This window comes from Papio anubis, unplaced genomic scaffold, assembly GCF_008728515.1.
Source record: "Papio anubis isolate 15944 unplaced genomic scaffold, Panubis1.0 scaffold48, whole genome shotgun sequence".
Lineage (NCBI taxonomy): Eukaryota > Metazoa > Chordata > Mammalia > Primates > Cercopithecidae > Papio > Papio anubis.
Genome location: NW_022164993.1, coordinates 268,756 through 278,715, shown reverse-complemented (window position 1 = coordinate 278,715; position 9,960 = coordinate 268,756). Strand labels below are relative to the sequence as shown.

Below are 9,960 nucleotides of genomic sequence, written 5' to 3'. Positions count from 1 at the left end.
TTATTCTTCATTCCTTCCTTCCTTCCTTCCTTCCTTCCTTCCTTCCTTCCTTCCTTCCTCTCTCCTTCCTTCCTTCCTTCCTTCTTCCTTCCTTCCTTCCTTCCTTCCTTCCTTCCTTCCTTCCTTCCTTCCTTCCTTCCTTCCTTCTTTCTTTCTTTCTTTCTTTCTTTCTTTCTTTCTTTCTTTCTTTCTTTCTTTCTTTCTTTCTTTCTTTCTTTCTTTCTTTCTTTCTTTCTTTCTTTCTTTCTTTCTCTTCCAAATGGACTCCCACTCTGTCACCCAGGCTGGAGAGCAGTGGCACGATCTCAGCTCGCTGCAAGCTCCACCTGCTGGGTTCACGCCATTCTCCTACCTCAGCCTCTCGAGCAGCTGGGACTACAGGTACCTGCCACCATGCCCGGCTCATGTTTTGTACCTTTAGTAGAGACGGGGTTTCACTGTGTAAGTCAGGCTTGTCTGGATCTCCTGACCTCGTGATCCACATGCCTCGGCCTCCCAAAGCGCTGGGATTACAGGCGTGATCCACCAGTCACGGCCTGCTGCAGGCTATTTTGGCTTTCCCCCTCACTCCCTTCCTCCTACTATCACCATGCTTCCCAAATTCCTCTGACTCTGCTCCCCCTTTATCCATGGAACGCACGCATGGAACACCTTCTGGGGGTGTGCCAGCAAAGCACCACTGGGCAGCAGCATTCCACCGCTTCCAGCTATTCGCCGCCCCACCAGGAGCCCGACTCCAGCCTGGGAGGGCAGGGGTCCAGAGTCAGAGGCACAGGCACGGGTGTTCTCGTTGTGAGAAAAAGGCCACACGCCGCTGGGCCCCCTGTTCACCCTTGGCCAGCCCTGATAGGTCTGGTTTGGTGGGACAAGAGGGGGCCTTGCAGGAGCTCCTGAGCTGCCAAGGATCCAAAAGAATACGTCTGCAACAGGGCAGAGGACCGGATGGGATCCCAGGATCATTGGCCCTGGGCCCTGATGCCTCAGAGCACTCCTTGTTCAGAGTGGGCCGGACGTGGTGGAAGCTCGGCAGCTCGGGATCCAGGGGAAGGCTGTGGAGTGGCTCTGGGGTCCCGATACATGCCTGGAGGCCCTGGGCTGGCTGTACTGCCTGGATGCCGGCGGGCATGGCTGGGCAGGGCTCTTGTGGCAGCCAGGCACCTTTGCCAGTGTCTAAGGCCATACCACCCTGAACCAGCAAGATCTCATCTGGTCTCGGAAGATATGCAGGTTTGGGCCTGGTTAGTACTTGGATGGGAGACTGCCTGGGAATACTGGGTGCTGTGGGCTTTTTTGCTTTCTTTCTTGTCTTTCTTTCTTTTCTACCTTCCTTTATTTCCTTCTCTCTCTCTTTTCTTTCTTTCTTTCCTCTCTTCCTCTCTTTCTTTCTTTCCTTCTTTCTTTTTTCCTTTTCTTTCTTTTTCTTTCTTTCTTCTTTCTCTCTGTTTCTTTCTTTCCTTCTTTCTTTTCTCTCTTTCTTTCTTCTCCTTCCTTCCTTCCTTTCTTCCTTCCTTCCCTCCCTCTCTCTTTCCTTCTTTCTTTCTTTTTCTTTCTTTCTCCTTCCTTCCTTCCTTCCTTCCTTCCTTCCTTCCTTCCTTCCTTCCTTTCCTTTTCTTCCAGACGGAGTCTCGCTCTACCACCCAGGGCAGAGTGCAGTGGCACGATCTCGGCTCATTGCAAGCTCTGTCTCCCAGGTTCACACCATTCTCCTGCCTCGGCCTCCCGAGCAGCGGGGATTGCAGACACTTGCACCCACCCCAGGCTCATGTTTTGTAGCTTTAGCAGAGATGGGGTTTCACCGTGTTAGCCAGGCTGGTCAGGATCTCGTCCTGCTGTAGTCTTTTGTGTTTTCCCTCCTCCCTCCTTTCCCCCTGCTGTCTCCATGCTTCCCAACCTCCCTGGACTCTGCTCGCACTTTATCGCCCGCCTACATCCCCTCTGCAGCTGAGGACGTCCTCTTGGGGATCCGCCCCAAAAGCAGAACCGGTCAGCAGCCTCCCACCGCATCCACCTCGCCGCCGCCAATCCAGGAGCCCAGGTCCATCCCGGGAGGGCAGGGGGCGGAACCATAAATGCGCAGGGGCATGTTTCCTATGGTTTGCACTGCCTTGCCTCTCCCAGAATGCCCAGGTGATTCAATGCACTGATCGGGCGCCGCTGCAACCTTCCAAACTGGAGGAAGGGGCAGGCAGGGGCAGCGGGTGCCACACACTCCAGTCAATATTTCTGCTCCCTAACACAGGAGCTGCTTTATGCGGGGGAAGAACATTGCTTTGCCACTCACCAGGAAAACAGTCCCTGTGCACCCAGATTCTATTGCCACCAACTTCGTGTAAACTCCAGTCCTGAGAACTTGCCAGAGACCCAGGCCTCGGGCACTGTGGGCACGTCCAATGCCATGACTTCTGCCAAATGGTCTGGTGCACTCTGCAAATCTAGGGGTCCAACGCACTGCACCAGGAGCACAGGGAGGTGCCAATATAGGAAGGAGCCTACGAAACCCACCTCTAAAGCAAGCAATTAACCCAAGACCAAACCCATCTCAGCGCTCCATTACTCCTCTTGCATGGACGGCCTGGTCACCCTGTTCTGACCCAGACCATGGCCTCAACCCTAACCCAGCCTACTCAAAAGGGCCCTGCTTACTGGAGCAGGGCGCTCCCTCTCCAAAGCTCTATCGTTCTCGCTCTCTAGCTTCCTCCACTTCTCTCCTCTGGGTTTGCCCCTGCAACTCACGCTCCTTCTGTTGCCTTCCCTCTGTCTCTCTGTCTGTCTCCCTTTCTCCATTCCTCTCTCTTCCTCTGCCTCTCTGTCTGTCTCTTTCTCTCTCCCCCTCCCCTGTCTCTCTCGACTGATGTCTGTTTCTGTCCCTCAGTTTCAATCTCTCCATCTATCTCTTCCTTGCTCTCCTTCAAGATGTTTGCATGTGCATGCATGTGTGTGTGTGCGTGTCTGTGCGTGTTTGCGCGTGTGTGTGGGTTCCCGTGCATGAGCGCCCAGGTGGGTCTGTGTGTGTGGCTGTGGGTTTTCTCCTGATGGTGGTGGGGTGTGACTGGGTTTCTCTCAGCAACTCTCGCCGGGGATCAGGCTGCCGGCTCTAGTGCCAGCCTGGGGAAAAGCAGGGCCATTCACCAACTTCTATACCCCCACGCCTACTTGCCCACCGACCAGTTCTTGGTCAGGACAAGCGACCGTGGTGGGGAAATTGTGAGAAAAAAGCCACGTGGTTGGGCCGGCTGTTCACCCCTGCCCAGCCCTGATGGCTCTGAGTGGGTGGAGCAAGAGGCGGCCTCGCAGGAGCTCCTGAACGGCCTGGGATCCTAAAGAACATCTCCACGACAGGGCTGAGGATGGGATGGGGTCCCAGGATTCAGGGCCCTGGGCCCTGATGCCTCAGAGCACTCCCTGTTCTGAACGGGCCTGACGTGGTGGAAGCTCGGGAGCTCGGGAGCAGAGGGAAGGCCGCGGGCGAGCGGCTCAGGAGTCCCGATTCGATCCCAGCTACCCCGGGCTGGTGGTGCAGGCTGGAAGCCAGTGGGCATGGCTGGGCTGGGCTCTTGGGGCAGCCAGGTGCCTCTGCCAGCATGTACAGCCATACCACCCTGAACACGCCCGTTCTCATCTGATCTCGGTAGCTAAGCAGGATTGGTCCTAGTTAGTACTGGGATGGGAGACCACCTGGAAATATAGGATGTTTTAGGCTTTTTTGCTTTCTTTCTTGTCTTTCTTTCTTTTCCACCTTTCTTTCCTCCCTTCTCTCTCTCTTTTCTTTCTTTCTTTCTTTCTTTTCTTTTCTTTCTTTCTTTCTTTCTTTCTTTCTTTTCTTTCTTTCTTTTTCTTTCTTTCCTTCCTTCCTTCCTTCCTTCCTTCCTTCCTTCCTTCCTTCCTTCCTTCCTTCCTTCCTTCCTTCCTTCCTTCCTTCCTTCCTTCCTTCCTTCCTTCTTCCTTCTCTTCCAAACGGAGTATCGCTCTGTCACCCAGGCTGGCGTGTAGTGGCGTGATCTCAGCTCACTGCAAGCTCTGCATCCAGGGTTCATGCCATTCTCCTGCCTCAGCCTCCTGAGCAACTGGGACTATAGGTGTCCTCCACCACGCCCGGCTCATGTATTGTAGTATTAGTGGAGACGGTGTTTCACCATGCTAGCCAGGCTGGTCTGGATCTCCTGACCTCGTGATCCACCCGCATCGGCCTCCCAAAGTGCTAGGATTACAGGCGTGATCCATTGCATGCTGTAGGCTTTTGTGGCTTCCCCCCTCCTACCCTTCCCCCTACTGTCGCCATGCTTCCCAGCCTCCCCGACTCTGCTCCCACTTTATTGCCTGCCTAAACCCCCGCCACAGTCGGGAACCTCCTTCTGGGGGGTCTGCCACCAAAGCACCACTGAGCAGCAGTATTCCATCGCTTCCACCTTGCCGCCGACCCGCCAGGAGCCCATACAGTTGCGGGTTCCCTGCCATTCACCGTGCCTTCCCGCTACCGGAATACCCAAGTGATTCAGTCCACTCATCGTCCGCCACCTTCCTAATTGGGGGAAGGGGAGGGCAGGGGCAGTGGGTGCCACACACGCTATCCAGGACCTCCGCTCCAGAACACAGGGCTCTGCTTTATCTGGGGGAAGGACATTGCCTCGCCATACACTGGGAAGCAGTCCCTGTGCACCCAGATTCCCATTGCCTCCAACTTCGTGTAAACTCCAGTCCCGAGGACACACCAGAGACCCAGGCCTCAGTCCCAGTGGGCACACCCAGTGACACATCTCCTGCTAATTGGGTGGGCGCACTCTGCAAATCAATGTGACCACCGCACCGCACCAAGAGCACTGGGAGGTGCCAACAAAGGAAAGAACCTATGAAACCCACCTCCAAAGGAAGCAATTAATCCAGGACAAAACCCATATCAGCACTCCGTAGCTCCTCTTGCATGGACTGCCTGTCCACCCTATTCTGGCCCAGTCCAAGCCCCTTCCAACATATCCCGGCCTGCTCAAAATGACCCTGCCTACCGGAGCAGGGTGCTCCCTCTCCAAGGCTCTATTGATTTCACTCTGTACCTCCCTGCACCTCTCTCTTCTGGGTTTGTCCCCGCACCTCGCGCTACTTCTGTCATCTTCCCTCTGTCTCTATGTCTCTCTCTCTTTCTCTGTCCCTCTCTCTTTCTCCACCTCTCTGTCTGTCTCTTTCCCTCTCCACCTCCCCTATGTCTCTCTCGATCACTGTATCTCTCCCTCCCTTGGTTTCAATCTCTCCATCCATCTCTTCCTTAATCTCCTTAAAGCCGTTTGTGTGTGTGTGTACTTGTGTGTGTGCGTGTGTGTATGTGTGTGTGTGTGTTTGTGACGTGCTTGCGATTTCCCATGTGTGTCTGTGTGTTTGGCTGTGGATTTGCTCCTGGTGGTGGTGGGGTGTGTCTGGGTTTCTCTCAGCCCCTCCTGCTGGAGATCAGGCTGCCAGTTATAGTGCCATCCCGGGGCGAAGCAGGGCCATACCCCAACCCCCAACCTCTTGCCCACCTGGCGCATCTTCATCTTTACAAGCGACTGTGGTGGGGGTGTTGTGAGAAAAAGGCCATGTGCGGCTAGGTGGCTGTTTGACCTTGGCCAGCCGTGATGGCTCTGGCTGGGTGGGACACGATGGGGCCTGACAGGAGCTCCTGAGTGGCCAGGGATCCAAAAGAATAACTCCATGACAGAGAGGAGGACCAGTCAGGGTCCCAGGATCGTGGGCCCTACGCCCTGATGCCTCAGAGCACTCCCTGTTCTGAGCAGACCCGACGTGGTGAAATCTCAGGAGCTCAGGAGCCAGAGGAAAGCCGTGGGCAAGGGGCTCTGGGGTCCTGATATGATCCCAGTGGCCCCAGGCCAGCGTTGCTGGCTGGAAGACCTCGGGCATGGCTGGGCCAGGCTCTTGGGGCAGCCAGGCACCTCTGCTCGCATCCACGGCCACACCACACTGAACGTGATCTAGTCTGATCTCGGAAACTAAGCAGGGTCTGGAATGGTTAGTACTTGCATGGGAGACTATATGGGAATACCAGGTGCTGTAGGCTTTTTTGCTTTCTTTCTTGTCTTTCTTTCTTTTGTACCTTCTTTTCTTTCCTTCTCTCTCTCTCTTCTTTCTTTTTCTTTTTTTCTTTCTCTCTTTCTCTTTCTTTCTTTCTCTATCTTTATTTCTTTCTTTCCTTCTTTTTTCTTTCTTTTCTTTCTCTTTCTTTCTTCTTTCTTTTCTTTCTTTCTTTCTTTCTTTCTTTCTTTCTTTCTTTCTTTCTTTCCTTCCTTCCTTCCTTCCTTCCTTCCTTCCTTCCTTCCTTCCTTCCTTCCTTCCTTCCTTCCTTCCTTCCTTCCTTTCTTTCTTTCTTTCTTTCTTTCTTTCTTTCTTTCTTTCTTTCTTTCTTTCTCTCTCTCTCTCTCTCTCTCTCTCTCTTTCTTTCTTTCTTTCTTTCTTTCTTTCTTTCTTTCTTTCTTTCTCTCTTTCTTTCTTTATTCCATTCTTTTCTTTCTCTCTTTCTTTCTCGGCTCATTTCAAGCTCCACCTCCTGGGTTCCTGCCCTTCCCCCTCTTCAACCTCCTGAGTGGCTGGGACTAAAGGTGCCCATCCCCATGCCTGGTTAATTTTTTATTTTTAATAGATATTCTCCCACCTCGGCCTCCCAAAGTGCTGGGCTTACAGGCATGAGCCATTATACCTAACCATCAGTGTTTTGTATGTCTTCTCACATGACCCACCTTTCCAGCCTGTTCTAGCCCATCCCAAACACACTCCACCGTATCCCAGCCTGCTGATAAGGGCCTTGTTTAGCTGAGAAAGTCTCTCCCTCTTCACACCTTTATCGCTCTTGGTCTCTAGCTCTCTCACCCTCACTTTTTCTCTTCTTTCCCCTCCACCTCGTGGTTTTCTTGCCGCCTTCTCTCTCTATCTCTCTGTCTGTGTCTCACAGTCCCCGTTCGATGTCTTTCTCATCTCTGTTTCTCTCCCTCCCTCCATTTCTGTCTCTACATCTCCCTCTCACTTGCACTCCTTTAAGCTGTCTGTGGCTGTATTTTTCTGGGTTAGTGTTTTGCCCCGCACATGTACCTGTGAGTGTTCTTGTGTGGGGTGCGTTTGCTCATGGGGTTGGTGGGGGTGTGTCTGAGTGTGTCAGCCCTTCTTTCCCAGAATCAGGCTGGTGGTTCTAGTGCCAGAGTGGGCAAAGAAGGGCCCCATGCCCTCTTGCCCAAGGGCCAGTTCTTCATTGTGGTAAATGAGGGTAGTGAGGGTGTTGTGAGAAAAATGTTCCATATGGCTGGGCAGGCTATTTGCCCCTGGGATCGTGGGCACTGGGCACTGCTGTGTTGGAGCCCACCAAGTTTTGAGTGGTCCTGATATGCTGGAAGTTTGGGAGCATGGGAGCCAGGGGAAAGCTGCAGATGAGAAGCTCTGGGGTACCCAACTGAGTGCCTTGGCACGAGCTTGGCAATGACGGCTGAAATCAGGCAGGCATAGCAGAGCCTGGCTCTTGGGGCAGTCAGATGCCTCTCCCAGTGTCTGGCATGCCACTCTGAAGGTGCCTGATATCCTCTGATCTTGGAGCTAACAGTGTCAGGCCTGGTTGGTACCTCAGAATACAGTGTTCTGTAGTTTTTTTGTTTGTTTGTTTTGGCTTTTCAGCTCCCTCCCTTACCCCTATTGTGGCCATATTTCCCAACAGCTCCATGAGTCTGCTCCTGCTTTTGTGCTCACCTGTGCCCCTCCGCAACCTGGGACCTCCTCCTGGGAGTCTGCCACTGCGACACCACCAGGTAGAAACATTACATTGCATTTGCCACACCATTGCCCTACCAGGAGTCTGGCTCCAATTTGTTGTTTGCCTGGCCTGTCCTGACAGCTTTGGGTGGGTGGGGCGAAAGGGTGCCATGCAGGAGGGGTGGCAAGGGATCCAAATCAATACCTCAGCAGCAAGACTGAGGACAAGAGGACATCCCAGAACCGTGGGCCCTGGGCCCTGGCACCTCAGAGCACAGCCTGTTCTGAGTGAGCCCAATGCAGTGGAAGCTCGGAAGCTCAAGAGCCAGGGGAAGGATGTGGGTGAGCAGTTCAGTGGTCTCTTATTTTAGTCCCACCACCCCAGTCTGGTGGTGACTGCTGGAACCAGGCGGGTGTGACTGGGCTGAGCTCTTGGGGCTGCCAGGCAACTCTGCTCGTGTCTATGGTCATACCACATTGAATGCGTCAGATTTCGTGTGATCTCAGAATCTAAGCAGGGTTGGGCCTGGTTAGTACTTGGATGGGAGACCACCTGGAACACTGGGTGCTCTAGGCTTGTGGTTTTTTTTTTTTTGGTTTCTTTGCTCCCTCCATTCTCCCTATCTTTCTCATGCTTCCCAACCGCTGCCTAACTTTGCTTTCCTTTTAAGCCCCCCTCATTGGCCCCTTCCAAAGCCCCGAACCTCCTCCTGGGAGCCTGCCCCTGCATTGCCAAAGGATAGCACCATCCCAGCACTTCTGTCTCAACACCATCCTTCCAGGAGCCAGGCTACTGCTGGGGCAGGCCAGAACTTGACAAGCAAATTTGCAGACCCATGTTATTTGCTGTCAGAGGTGTCTTCCCACTCCCAGAATGGCCAAGCAATTCAATTTACTAATCGAACACTGCTGCAGCAGTCTACGCCATGGGAAAGAGAGGGCAGGGGAGGTAGTTACCACACAGGCCAGCTTAGAAGCCTGGTCCACAACACAGAAGCTGCTCATCCGTGGAAAGGACATTGCTTGCCCATGCATGTGGATAACAGTCCATTTGCACCCATATTTCCATTGTTACTATGTGTAAACTGCAGTCCTGAGCACACAAGTGAGGTCCTGGCATGTTTGGGTACACTAGGTGCAGTAGGCTTTTTCCTCTGGCTTTCCCATTCCCTATTCACCCTATTTTCACCAAGTTTCCCACCACCCCCTGGGTGACCAAACCACAGATGGGGACCTCTTCCTGGGAGTCCGCCCTACCAGCACAGGCAGGCAGCAGCATTCCACCACTTCTGCTTCACTACTGCCCCACCAGGAGTCTGGCTCCAGCCTGGGCAGGCCAGAGCAATAACCCAAAGGCAGGGCCATATCCCAAAGGCACAGGTGCATGTTTCCTGACATCTGGGGTGTCTTCCTTCTCTCGGAATGCCCACGCTATCCAATATATTCATAAGGAGTCACTGCCACAGTCTTAACTGGGAGAAAACACAGGCAGGAGCAGCGGGTTCCAAAGACACCAGACAATATCTCCACTCCAGAATGCAGGGTCTGCTCATCTGGGGGAGGAACATTGATCTCAGTCAACAGGAAAACTGTCCCTGTCCACCCAAATTACCACTGCCACCAATGAGTAAACTCCAGTCCCAAGGACATGAGAGCAACACAGCCCTCAGGCACCATGGGCAGGCTCAGAGCATGTTCTTGCCAGATGGGTGGGTAAACTCTGAAAACCTCAAGGCCCATGGTACTAATAGCATAGGTTGGAGTCAACTAATGAAGGACCCTACGAAACCTGTCCCCAAAACAACCAACCAATACAAGAAAAACACCTCTCAGGGCTTTGTCTTTCTGCATGGGTCACACAGCCACCATGTTCTGGGCCAGTCCAAGCATCCTCCACATTCTCCCAGCCTGTTCATTGGGTTCGTGCCAACCAGAGCGGGGCACTACAAATTTAAGTCTCTCTAGGTCCCTCACCCTGACTATTTCTCTTCTTTCCCCTCAACTTCGCACTCTTTCTTCTGATTCGACACACTGCTTTTGTAGAATCTGCGATGGGATATGTGGAAGCCCATTGAGGTCTATGGTGAATTCCAAATATCCCCATATATAAACTAGAAAGAAGTCAAACCGTTGTTTTGATTCAGCCTGTTGGAAACACTCTTTTTATAGAATCTGGGTAGGAACATTTGAGAGCACTTTGAGACCTATAGGGAAGAAGCAAATATCCTCAGATAAAACCAAAAA

At 52.9% G+C, this 9,960-nt stretch overlaps 3 pseudogenes; all 3 read left to right on the top strand.

Moving 5' to 3' along the window:
* Window positions 1–1,168: 1,168 nt before the first annotated feature.
* Window positions 1,169–1,287, top strand: LOC116273234 (annotated as a pseudogene).
* A 2,294-nt stretch (window positions 1,288–3,581) lies between these two features.
* On the top strand, window positions 3,582–3,700 carry LOC116273227 (annotated as a pseudogene).
* A 4,475-nt stretch (window positions 3,701–8,175) lies between these two features.
* LOC116273236 lies at window positions 8,176–8,293 on the top strand (annotated as a pseudogene).
* The last annotated feature ends 1,667 nt before the right edge of the window (window positions 8,294–9,960 follow it).